Source organism: Tamandua tetradactyla, chromosome 12, assembly GCF_023851605.1.
Source record: "Tamandua tetradactyla isolate mTamTet1 chromosome 12, mTamTet1.pri, whole genome shotgun sequence".
Lineage (NCBI taxonomy): Eukaryota > Metazoa > Chordata > Mammalia > Pilosa > Myrmecophagidae > Tamandua > Tamandua tetradactyla.
Window position 1 is genome coordinate 61467418 of NC_135338.1, and position 13850 is coordinate 61481267.

General features: G+C 41.1%; 1 long non-coding RNA gene across 3 annotated transcripts in view; it reads right to left on the reverse strand.

Moving 5' to 3' along the window:
- The window catches only part of LOC143652204 (uncharacterized), a 49691-nt gene that overhangs the window by 21362 nt on the left and 14479 nt on the right, over window positions 1–13850 (reverse strand). For 2 of the 3 annotated variants that reach the window (XR_013160485.1, XR_013160484.1), the window contains one exon: window positions 11758–11886. This is a non-coding gene — a long non-coding RNA (uncharacterized LOC143652204). Of the gene's footprint in view, window positions 1–11757; window positions 12275–13850 lie in introns of those variants that run through there. The other variant, XR_013160483.1, reaches the window with a different exon arrangement.

Sequence of the window (13850 nt, forward strand, 5' to 3'; positions counted from 1 at the left end):
CAAGATGGGAGACCCACCCAACTCCAGCATGTCATCAACGATCAGTTCCCGCTGCGCCACCCTAATTGGGACCCGAACACCTCTGAAGGTAGGGAGCATCTGTCCATCTATCACCAGACTCTAGTAGCGGGTCTCCGAGCAGCCGCACGCCGGCCCACCAATTTGGCCAAGGTAAAAAAGATTATTCAGGGAGCGGATGAATCGCCCTCAGTCTTTTTAAAAAAAACTAATGGAAGCATACCGTAGGTGTGCTCCCTTTGACCCTCAATCAGAGGATCAAAGAGCCTCAGTGGCCATGGCCTTTATCGGCCAATCAGCTCCAGACATTAGACGCAAGCTGCAGCGCTTAGACGGGTTGCAGGACCTAGCCTTGCAAGATTTAAGACCTGCGGAACTACTTGGGAGTAGATGGCATTAGGGTGGTGGCAGCAGTAAGCTGCTTTATGTTATCTGATTTATGTAAGACAGTCTAGGAGGAAGAGAATGTTTGTTTACCCCAAATGGTTATTTTAATCTTAGGTTTGGGGCTGTTTATACTTCGCTTCCTCCTCAGCTGTGTTTAACAACAGATAATTAAAGTCAGAGAGCTTGACTGGCAGCCAATGACGGGTAAGACCCTTCAGAGCCTAAGGGCAACCTAAGACAGGCGCGGTCACCTCTGCTTATATCAAAGTCAGAGAGCTTGACTGGCAGCCAATGACAGGTAAGACCCTTCAGAGCCTAAGGGCAACCTAAGACAGGCGTGGTCACCTTGACTTATAAAATAAAAAGGGGGAAATGTAGGAGATAGGATTAACATATGGAAAAAAAATTTTCCCTGGTTCGGTCTACCAAAAATAATAGGGTCAGATAACGGACCCGCATTTGTAGCCCAGATAAATCAGGGTGTGGCCAGGATATTGGGGGTTAATTGGAAATTGCATTGTGCATACAAACCCCAAAGCTCAGGACAGGTAGAGAAGATAAACAGGACAATTAAAGAGACCCTAACCAAATTAGCTATAGAGACTGGCTTGAAGGATTGGACCATGCTCCTGCCTTATGCCCTGTTCAGGGCCAGGAATACCCCCTCTGCTCTCATGTATAATCTAACCCCGGTGTTGGCTGTTAATGTATTTAATATTTTGCTTGTCTCCCCATGGTTAAAATAAGTCTGAAAAATAGCAGCATAATCTCTTGGCTATTTATACTTTTTTAAACTTTCCTGTGTTGTAAATATTATATACTTTTGATGATCCCAACTATGTAACCTCTATGCTCTATAAGGTGATTATTTATATATATAGCAACATGGCCCAGTGATATTATATAGTTTCCTAATGGAAAAGTTATTGAATAACCTTTGCATTAGTTTAACACTACCAGAAAAATGCTGAGCCAACTATAAACACTCAAATTTATATGTTTTCCAAATTATACTTATTACTGCTTTTAATACTGTATTACGTGCCAATAGTTTCCCAATCACATAGCAATCAACAAACCAGTCAATTACAGGCCGCGATAAATCAAGACTTAAAGGAAATAGAAAAATCTGTCATGGCCCTTCAGAACTCTCTAACCTCCCTTTCAGAAGTAGTTCTACAAAATAGGCGAGGACTTGACTTACTTTTCCTTAAAGAGGGGGGACTATGTGCAGCTTTAAAAGAACAGTGCTGTTTCTATGCAGATCACTCTGGTGTTGTTAAAAAGTCCATGACAAAACTCAGGGAGCGCCTTCGTGAAAGACAAAAAGAACGAGAGGCGCAACAGGGGTGGTTTGAATCTTGGTTTACTAAGTCCCCCTGGTTGACAACGCTATTATCTGCTCTCGCTGGGCCTTTAATTGTGTTACTTTTAATAATAACTATAGGACCATATATTCTAAATAAAATTATACAGTTTTTACAAAGGCAGATTGGAAATGTCAAATTAATGCTCATCAGACAACAGTACTCAGTATTAAATAACCCAGAAAATCTCTAAGATTAGAGATATGTACAAAAAGGAGTGGAGAATGTAAAGAAGGATTTTGTAAAGCTTAACAGTAGCTAATTTTTCTTGCTTAATTTAGCTATTTACATATATTTTTAGCTTCTGAATGATAGAAATATCCAGCAAAAGCATTTGTGTCATTTTATATTCACTGCTATGCATTTGGTGTGAGTTAAGAATTGTAAAGAAAAGAGTTATGGGCCCCATCAGGCTAAGAAAAACAACCTGGAACTTCCCAGGGGCGGTTATCTGCTGCCTTGGTTATGCAAGGTTATCTGCTGCCTTGGTTATGCAAGGTTATCTGCTGCCTTGGTTATGCAAGGTTGTAACTGCCGGAGGAAGTTTATCTAAGAATGCAACTGAGAAGGTTGAGTAAGGGAGTTTTGCACAACGAGACAGCTGCTTCTTGCATGAAGCAGCTCCCATGACTCATGCGCAAAAAATGTTTGTTATCTGCTTCTTGCAAAATGTTTGTTATCTGCTTCTTGCAAAATGTTTGTTATCTGCTTCTTGCATGAAGCAGCACCTGTGACCCATGCTCGACCCTCACCTCCCTCCTCCTACCCCTTAAAAGCTTCCCCAAACCCAGGCTCGGGGCTCTCTGTCCCTGCGTGTTCAGTGAGCCCCACGCATGTGTGGCAAATAAACCCCTTGCGTGTTGCATGAGAGAACGTCTCTTGGAGTCCTCCTTTGCGTGGCAAAACTTTCTAATTCTTACACTCACAGTGGTCCCCATCCATTTAAGAGGACAAGCAACCTCCCCACACAGATAATAGAGCCCAACTTGGGATTTCCCCCATGGATTATCATCCTACTATCTGTTGCAAAACAGTTATTGACCTCACTGGAGTATTTAGAGTGTCCCCATACCCTTGCAGTGGTCCCCACTCATCTGGGGTGGCAGCCATCCCTCCTTACATGGACAATAGAGGCTAACTTGGAATTCCCCCTATAGGTTCTCCCTTCCCAAGTCTCAGGCCTGCTTTGGCCAACAGTTCTTTGGTCTCCTGGCTCACTTGCCAATTGTTCCAATCCAGCTCTTGGAGGCCTTGGGTCAGGGCGGCCCGAAGACCAAAGGACATGTCAGGCATGGAGTTAAACATGAATTTTAATAGGACTTATGAACAGGAGAGGATTCTTCCATGGTGGCAGCTGGCCATGGAAAATGGAAGTTAATGCTCTGCAAAGGGGGAGTGTAGAGTAGAAGGGCTTATAAGTGTTTAGAAGAACAGAGTTTCAGCAGGGTCTCATGACACAGGGATTTGGAGTTTTGTTATCAACAGTGACCAAGGGAGGGGAGTTTTAATGCTTTATGATACCATTTATATATTTTTCTACCCTGAGGAGGTTTGATGACCTTTAATGTCCATCCCAGTCACGTAGGCGGCTACATGAAATGACCTGCTCTCAGTATGGAAGGGAATCCCAGGTCCTAGATCCCCACACTGGAATACTATGGAGCAATACAAAATGAATTACTTATATACCCAACCACATGGATAGATCTCTTAGAACCTAATACTATTTAAAATAAGTATGTATGTACCCAACTTGAACTACAGATTCAATTCAACCTCAACCACAATCCCAGAATATCTACATTTCGTAGTATTGACAACCTGATTCTAAAATTTATATGGAAAGCCAAAAGACCTAGAATAGCCAACACAAAACTGAAGAAAAAAGTTGGAAGACTCACACCATCCAATTTCACTTACTATAATCAAGACAGATATTAGTGAAAGAATAGACATATAAATAAATGGAACAGAATAGAAAGCCCAGAAAGAGACTCATACAAATATCGTCAACTGATCCTTAATAAAGGCACAAAGACAATTCAATTGAGAAAAAGGTAGAGCTTTTTATTTTCAACAAATAATGCTGGAACAGCTTGACATCCATGTACAAAAACAAAAAATAAAAGTAATAACCATAGACACAATCTTATACCTTACACAAAAATTAACCACAAAAAATAGATCATAGACCTAAATGTAAAATGCAAAGCTATAGAACTTCTTGCAGAAAACATAGGAGAAAGAGCTACATGAACTTGGGTTTGGTTATGAGATTTTAAATACAATATCCAAAGCCTACTCTATGAAAGAAAAAAACTGATAAATTGGACTCTATTACAATTAAGAAGAACCTGAATGAAGACTCTGTTGAGATCATGAAATTACAAGCCATGGACTGGGAGAAAACATTTTCAAAGCACTTATCTGATAAAGGTCTTGTAACCAAAACATTGAGAGAATTTTAAAAGCTCACCAATAAGAACAAAACAAAACAAAACAAAACAACTAAAATGCAAAAGATCTGGAAACCTCACAGAAGAAGATATGCAGATGCCAAATAAACATAGAAAGATGCGAAACTTCATTTGTCATTAGGGAATGCAAATTAAAAATCCAAATACCTGGCTACACCCATTAGAATGACTAAAATCCAAAACACTGACCACACCCTCCTGCTGCCACCAGGATGGGAAGGAACAGGACATTCATAGTTGGTAGAAATGCAGAATGATACAGCCACTTTGGAAGACTGTTTGACAGTTTCTAACAAAATTAAACATAGTCTTGCTATACAATCCTGCAGCTGTACTCCTAAGAATTTACCCAACAGATTTGAAAACTATGTCAACACTAAAACCTGCATATGAATGTTTATAGCTTGTGTAAATTAATTTCATGTATTGAAGTACCTAGATTATAGTCTCCAGTTGTTGGAGTCAAGTAAGCACTGCCCTGATTGTTATCATGAGGGTATTTTGTATGGATTTAAGTCATTAGTCAGTTGTATCATGGCTGATTGCATCTATAATCAACAAGGAAGAAGCCTTCAGCTATCAGAGGAGCCTTATCATCCATCAGTCTACTCGACTTCAGCCAGCCAGTTTTTCCAGGGGAATTTGCAACACCTTCATCAAGCTCCCAACTTGCCATATCCCTCTGGAAGGTAGATTTGCCAATCCCTATGGTGATGTGAGTCAATTTCCACAATAAATCTTTTAATATTTGTGTTTTTATGTGCTTGCATATCCTGTTGGTTCTGTTTCTCTGGAGAAACAGCTTTACAACCAAGATGTCCTTCAATAGATGAACAAATAAACTTGGCCCATCTGTACAATGGAGTGTGATTTGGTGATGAGAGGAAATGAACTATCATGCCATGAAAAGACATGAATGACTCTTAAATGCATATTACTAAGTGAAAATATCCAGTTTGAAAATCCATAAACTGTACGATTCTAGTTATTCTAGAAAAGGCAAAATTATATAGACTGTAAACTGAACAGTGGTTGTCAAGGTGCTAGGGGGGGTAGGATTAAAGAGATGAAGCATGAGGCATTTTTTTGGGGGGGGAAGGAAATTATTCTGTATGATGTGATGAATACAAGGCATTATCATTTCTCAAAGCACACATAACTATACAACACAAAGAGTGAAACTTAACATATGCAGAATTTTTTAAAAAATCACTTAGGAGGCCAGGGGATCCCAGAATAGAATGCAGGATGTGACAGAAGATTCTAAATGTATTACGAATGACTGAAACAACCTGACTGAAGGGGGAGAGGAATAAGGTGCTCACCTAAGTAACCTGGAAATGTGTGGAGTTTGTAAGACTAAAGGCAAAAAGAACTGCATATAAGCATGTACTCTAGTTAAATAAAGTTGTTTCCCACTGGGGAAATGGGTTATCAACTATCAAGCCACTATACATGTATTCTGGAATGGAACAATTAAGTAAATGAGTGGCAAGTAATGGAGCCAGGCTTCTCACTACTGGAGTGGGAGAAAACAGATAGATAAGCAAGGGGAGGAGGCTAGAATGATCCAGGGGTAATGGATTAGAGTTGGAAATGTCAATATAAACTCAATTTTAATTTAATACAGATACAGGTGGTTACATATAGAAATTCTTATAGATGTGTGTATACAGACATACATCTCCTTGTTCTGTCAGTTGAGAGAGTCTAGAATCAACAGCATCCCAGGTAGGTCTTGGCTCCTAACGCCATTCTCCAGCATAAGGAGCCAGGACTTCTTGGATAAATGGCTGATTTCACAACTGGAGCAGGAAATATATAAGATAAGCCAAGGGATTCTTGTAGTGCCTGAAAGTAAGGATGTGCTAACTACACATACACACACACAACACAACAACAGGTCAAACATGCACAGGGGCCAACTGAAAGAGCTAAAAAATAAATATTTACACAACAAAATAAAGTAGCACTGGATTATAGCCTAAAGGATAAAATAAATACCCATGAGTCCACACTGATACAAAAAATAAATGATCAAATGGATAACTATTGGGGGTGAAAAGACAAAGTTCCCATGCAGAAGAATTCTAAATAATGTAGGTAGATACCCTGTCCTCGCAGAAGTAGAACATAAGTCTCCCCTCCTTAAATGTGGGCTGCATGTGGTGACCTCCCTCCAAAGAGCCCAGCATGGAAAGGGGGGCAGAGAGTAACTCTGCAGGGTCACCTGACCACCACCACCTCAGCCAGTGATCAATAGCAATGCCAACAGTGATCAGTCATGTTGACATAAGCACCCTTGGCAGTATGGTTGAGAAGGGCGCTTTGCCTCGGAGTCTTCCTCTCTAAAACACACAACTCCAGTTTAATCATGAGAAAAACATCAGACAAATTCCCAATGGGGGACATTCTACAAAATACCTTGAAACTGTCACAGTCATCAAAAACAAGGAAAGTCAAAGAAACTGTCACAGCCCAGAGAAACTAAGGAGACATGACAGCTAATCATGTAGGATCCTAGATGGGACCCTGGGAGAGGAAAAGGACACTGGGGTAAAACAAAGAAATATGAATAAAGTATGGACTCTAGTTAATAATGATCTGTCAGAAATAGATAAATGGGAACTCCTCAAAATTAAACACCTTTGCACATCAAAGAACTTTGCCAAGAAAGTAGACAGGCAGCCTAAGCAATGGGAAACAATATTTGGAAACCACATATCAGCTAAGGGTTTAGTATCCAGAATATATAAAGAGATTCTTCAACTCAACAACAGAAAGACAACCCAATTAAAAAATGGGCAAAAGACATGAACAGATACTTCTCAGAAGAGGAAATACAATGGCTAAGTGGCACATGAAAAGATGTCCCACTTCTTTGGCTGTTAGGGAAATGCAAATCAAAACCACAATGAGATATCATTTCACACCTACTAACATGGCCATTATCAGAAAAACAGAAAATGACAAGTGTGGAGAGGATGTGGAGAGAAAGGCATATTTATCCACTGTTGGTGAGAATGTAAGATGGTACAACAGCTCTGGAAGACAGTTTGGTAGTTGCTCAGGAAGCTAAGTATAGAATTGCCATATGATCTAGCAATCCCATTAGTAAGGACACAAACAGACATTTGCACACCAATGTTTATAGCAGCATTATTTACAATCGCCAAGAGATGGAAATATCTCAAATGTACAAACAGACATTTGCACACCAATGTTTATAGCAGCATTATTTACAATCACCAAGAGATGGAAATATCTCAAATGTCCATCAATACATGAGTGGCTAAACAAGCTGTGGTAGATACATCCAATGGAATATTACGCAACTGTAAAAATGAATAAAGTCATTAAGTATGTAACAACGACGATGAACCTCGAGGACATTATGCTGAGGGAAATTACCCAAAAACAAAAAGACAAATACTGTATGGTCTCACTAACATAAACTAATATTAGTGAGTGAACTTGGAGAACTGAAGTTAAGAACACAGGTTATCAGGAGATAGAAATAGGTTAGAGATTGGGTACTTGGTGCTGAAGGAATACAGATTGTGCAACAGGACTGAATGTAAAAATTCACAAATGGATAGCACAATACTATCTGATTATAGACAATTATATAGGTACACTGAATGAAACTGAATATGAGTATGATAGAGGGAGAAAGGCTGGGGGCATATATGAAACCAGAAGGAAAGATAGGCGATAAAGATTGAGACAGTATAATCTAGGAATGCCTAGAGTGTACAATGATGGTGATTAAATGTACAAATTAAAAAACGTTTTTGCTCCCAAAAGGAGCTGGGACCCAGAAACAAGGCATTGAGAAAATCATCTTGATCAAAGGGGAAAGAAAGAAATGAGAAAAAAATAAAGTGTCAGTGGCTGAGAGATTTCAGAGTCGAGAGGTTATTCTGGAGGTTATTCTTATGCAGTATATAGATATCCCCTTTCAGTTTATGGTGTATCTGAGTGGCTACAGGAAAATACACGAAACTGTAGAGCTATGCTCCAGTATCCTTGTTTTTTGAAGATGATTGTGTGAAGATCTAATGTTTACAGTGTGACTACGTGATTGTGAAAATCTTGTGTCTGATACTCCCTTTATCTAGGGTACGGATAGATGAGTAAAAAAAATTGGATAACAAAATAAACAACAACAACAAAAAAAGCAAATAATAGGGGGAACGAAGGTTAATATATATTGGGTAGATGGAAATACTAGTAGTCAATGAGAGGGGGTAAGAGGTATGTTATGTATGAGTTTTTTCTTTTTTCCTTTTATTTCTTGTTCTAGAGCGATGCAAAATGTTCTAAAAATGATCATGGTGATGAATACACAACTGTGTGATGATATTGTGAGCCATTAATTATATACCATGTGTGTTCATTTGAAAAGATTATGTACCCTAGAAAAGCCATGTTTTAATCCTGATCCAATCTTGTGGGAGAGTGAGCCACAGTGGCTCAGCAGGCAAAGTTCTTGCCTGCCATGCCGGAGACCCAGGTTCGATTTTCGGTGCCTGCCCATGCAAAATATATATATATATTAACATGCCAATTTTGTGAGAGCAATTGTTTCTTTTAGTCTCTATTCAGTAGTATAGGTTGGAAACTGGATTAGATTATCTCCACAGAGATGTTAATCACCCAATTGTGGGTATTAATTAGAGGGAAATGTGACTCCATCCATTCCAGGTGAGAATCCTTTAAAAGAGGAAGCATTTTGGAGAAAGTTTCAAATGATGAGAGACCCAAGAAAGGAGAGAGCCGCGACAGAGCCTTGAGAGAGCCACGGCAGGGCCACGAGGCCTAGAGCCTACACAGCCAGAGATCTTTGGAGATGAAGAAGGAAAACACTCCTGGGGGAGCTTCATGAAACAAGAAGCCTGGAAAGAAAGCCAGCAGATGTTGCCATGTTCCCCGTGTGCCTTTCCAGTTGAGAGAGAAACCCTGACCTTCATTGGCCTTTCTTGAGTGAAGGTAACCTCTTATTGGTACCTTAACTTGGACATGTCTATATCCTTGCTTAATTGGGATATTTTCACAGCTTTAGAACTGCAAACTAGCAACTTAGTAAATTCCCCTTTCTAAAAGCCATTCCATTTCTGGCATATTGCATTCTGGCAGCTAGCAAACTGGAATACCATGTATGGACTGTGTACGTGTGAAGATTTGTCAATAAAAATATATATTTTTAAAAAGTACACAGCAACTTATACCCAAATATGTATATTTTAAAACTCTTATAACTCAAATGTAATGAGAAAAATAACACAATTCAGAAAAAATAAGTCTAATATGTTTGATCAGTTACCTTAACAAAATTGAAATAAGAATGGCAAATTAGCACCTAAAAAGATCACTCGCCATCATTTATCATTAGGGAAATGTAAATTAAAATCCTAAAATATCATTACATACCTCGTAACATGGCTAAAATCTGGGGAAAAAAACCTGCCAAACAAAAAAACTCCAACACTGTCAAGTGCTGGTGAGGATATGGAGTAAATGGAACTCATAAATTGCTCATGGGAATGCAAAAGGGCATTTGGAAAATTTTGGCAATTTCTTGTGACATTAAATGTGTATTTACCATGCAACTCCAAAATTCCAGTTTTAAGTATTTATTCAAGAGAAATAAAAACGTATGTCCACAGAAAGATCTGTACATGAAAAAATGTATATCAACTGTGTTTATAACTGCCAGAAAATGGAAACAACCTAAATGTCCCTGATGAGTATTATTCATTAACAGAAAAAAACAAACTGCTTATACCTGCAACAACAAAAAATTAATCCCCCAAACATTAAGCTAAATGCAAGAAGCCAGACACAAAAGACTGTATTATTCCAATTACCTGGCATCCTCGAAAAGGCAAAACTATAGAAACAGAAATCAGTTCAGTGATTGCCAGAAGGTGGGAGAAAGAAGTAAAGGAGTTGACCTAAAAGAAGCATTGAGAACTTGTTGGGATGATGGAAATATTCTATATTATGCTTGTGTTGGTGTTTGCACAATTGTAGACATTTGCCAATACATAGCAAACAGTACATGTAAAAAAAAGATGCACCTTGCTCTAAATAAATTATACCTCAATGAATCTAATAATAAAAACAAAGAAAAGTAAAAAAACAAAGAAGTTCACAACAGTGTACACACTGTATGGCTTCATTTATATGAAGTTCAAGAAAACACGAAACTGATCACCTTGAACAGAGAGGCTGGAGGGAACTGCCTAAAAATGCAGAGCTGTGTTCCAGTAGCCATGTTGCCTGAACATGACTGTATAATGATACAGCTTTCACAACGTGACTGCGCGATCGTGAAAACCTTGTGTCTGATGCTTCTTTCATCTACCTTATGGACAGATGAGTAAAACATATGGATTAAAACTAAATACATAATAGGAGGAACAAATGTCAAAATAAACTGAGGAGATGGAAATGCTAGTGATCAATGAATGGGAAGGGTGGGGGGTATGGTACGTATGAATTATTTTTTCTGTTTTCTTTCTATTTCGTTTTCTGAATTGATGTAAATGTTCTAAGAAATGATCATGTTGAATATACAACTACATGATGAAAAAAATGATACTGTAGGTTGGCTGGTTTTATTAATTAAAAAAAAGATCCTCAGGCCAGGAGAACAGGCCCACCCAAGCAGGTGGAGAGGGTAAATTTGCCCCAAAGGCAGAGGATGGGCCTTCCACCTCACTGCAGTGGAAGAGGCATGCCACCTCAGGCCTTGGGGAAGGTGGAGCACACGCCCTGGGGTTTAGGGAGAGTCTGGCTGCCACCACATTGGGGGATTGAGCATGTACCCTAGAGAGGGCCGACAACCCACACACGGGCCCCGGTCCTTGGAGAGGGTGGTGCTGAGAAAAAAGTGGTCTCTCCACTGTCCCCCAATGTTGTGTTCAGAGAGAGGTAGGCCACTGTGTAGGCCCTTGGAAAGGGTGAGAGTGCCACTTTCTAAAGCCCCAAAGATCAATGACGCTCAGACTCTGACATCTAATGGACTCTACCCTGTGGGTTGTTGAAATTGCTTAGGTCCTGTGACCCCTGAGCTTCTTTCTCCCTATGGAAATGGGCATATGTCTCCTACGACTAGTCCTCCTTTGTATGCTGGCAGCAAATAACTTGTTTGAGTTTTACCGGTCCACACCCGTTTTACACGTCCAGACCCAGGGGAAAATTTTGCCTTAGGACCGTCCATGCCTATAGCTGACTTTGAGACTCTGTACTGGTGTTAACCTCGCATTGTATTTGTATTCTAACTGAAATGGCTTAAGGATCTCTGATAGTGTTATGGAATGAATGTATTTTGTATATGGAGAAACATGCCGTTTTTAGGGTCCAGAGGGTGGAATGTCCTGGTTTGGAAAGGTTTCTGTCCCCTAGAAGAGCCATGTTTTAATCCTACTCAACCTTGTGGGAGCAATGCTTTCTTCTAATCCTTATTCAGCACTGTATGTTGGAAACTCTAATGAGCTTACCTCCATGGAGACGTGACTCAATCAGTGCGGGTATTAAACTTGCTAGGTGGAGACGTGTTTCCACCCACTCCAGGTGGGTCTTGATTGGGTTAGTGGAATCCTTTCAAAGAAGAAGCACTTTGGGAAAACCTAGAGAATGACAAGAGAGAAAGCCATGAGATTCTGAGAGAGCAGAGAATGACATAGCTAGGAGAATCAGAGAGTCCACCAGCCAGCGACCTTTGGAGATGAAGAAGGAAAACGCCTCCCAGGGAGCCTCATCAAACAGGAGGCCAGGAGGCAAAGCTCAAAGATAACGCTGTGTTGGCCATGTGCCTTTCCAGATGAGAGAGAAACCTTGCCTCTGTTCACCGCGTGCCTTCCTACTTGACAGAGAAATCCTGAACTATATCAGCCTCCTTGAACCAAGGTATCTTTCCCTGGATGCCTCAGATTGAACACGTCTATTGACTTGTTTTAACTGGAACATTTTCTTGGCCTTAGAACTGTGAACTAGCAACTTATTCAATTCCCCTTTGAAAAGCCATTCTGTTTCTGCTACATTGCATTCCAGCAGCTAGCAAACTAGAACAGAAGCGCTTGATAGAGAAAGCCTAGAAGGTCTGAAGAGACTGTTGGTAGAAATGTGGACTCTGAAGATACCGTTAATGAGGCCTTAGACAGAAAGGAGGCATGTGTGTTACCGCCAGCTGTCAAGAAGGCAATCCTTGTTTTAAAACAGCAGAGAATCTGGTAAAACTGACCAGTGGCTTTGGCTGGAAGGCAGATTTTCAAAGGCATGAACTTGGAAATTTAGCAGAGGAGAGCTCCAAATTCAATGTGGAAAGTGCAGCTTGGTTTCTCCTCCCAGCTGACAGTGAACGTGACAGGAAAGAGATAAGATGGTTAAATAAACTACAATATATCCATGCCATGCAGCATTAAAAAGAATGAAGCCTATGTCTTCATAATACTGACAGGTAAATAGACAAAAAAGAAGCAGGTCACTAACAAAACATCAGCATGACAACATATTTTTTTTTATGCCATGAAAAAATACTTAAAAGGGCATAGAGGAGGCGGGGCCAAGATGGCGGCTTAGTAAGATCCGTGCATCTTAGTTCCTCCTCCAGAGCAACTACTAGGTGAACAGAAACAGTGCAGAACAGCTCGCGGGGCCACGGCAGGGAATGGACACACAGCATACCCCAGTCTGGACTGGCTAGACTGACTGCGAGACTCTGCTGCGGTGAGATCCCTGAGCGGCGCGCGATTCCCCGAGCAGCGGCAGCTGGCGGCCGGAGCACCTCCCTCCCTCCTTCCCGGGCCGGCTGAGAGTCTCGGAGAGGCAAGTTTCCCAAGCCACGGCAGCCGGCGCCCCTCTTTTGTGGGCGGCTTCCTGGACCGGCTATGAGTCTCGGATCAGAGGGCTACCCAAGCCGCGGTGGCCAGCAAGCGGCGCCTCTCCCCCGCAGGCGGCTTCCTGGTCCGGTGGTGAGTTCCCCAGGCCGCGGCGGCCGGAGACCGGTGCCCCTCCAGGGAGAGGAGGGAATTTCCGACAGTGGCAGGGACTGGGTCCAACCAAACACCAATAGGGGCATTAATAATAGGAGTCACAGGGTCCCCCCTCAAGCCGCGGCGGCTGACAACCCCACCACGTGCGGTCCCCCGGACCAACTGAGAGAATTGGATCGGAAATCCCCAGGCCACGGAGAACGGTGACCGGGGGGAACCCTTCCAAACACATGAGACAAACGTGTGCCACGAGTGCCACCTACTGGGCAGGATAAGAAAAACAGAACCCAGAGATCTCACAGAAAAATCTTACAACCTGTTGGGTCCGACACCCAGGGAAATCTGACTAAATGCCCAGACGCCAGCAGAAGATAACGGTCCACGCTCAGAAGACTGAGAATATGGCCCAGTCAAAGGAACAAACCAATAGTTCAAATGAGATACAGGAGCTGAGACAACTAATGCTGAATATACGAACAGAAATGGAAAACCTCTTCAAAAACGAAATCGATAAATTGAGGGAGGACATGAAGAAGACATGGGCTGAACAAAAACAAGAAATAGAAAAACTGAAAAAACAAATCACAGAACTTATGGAA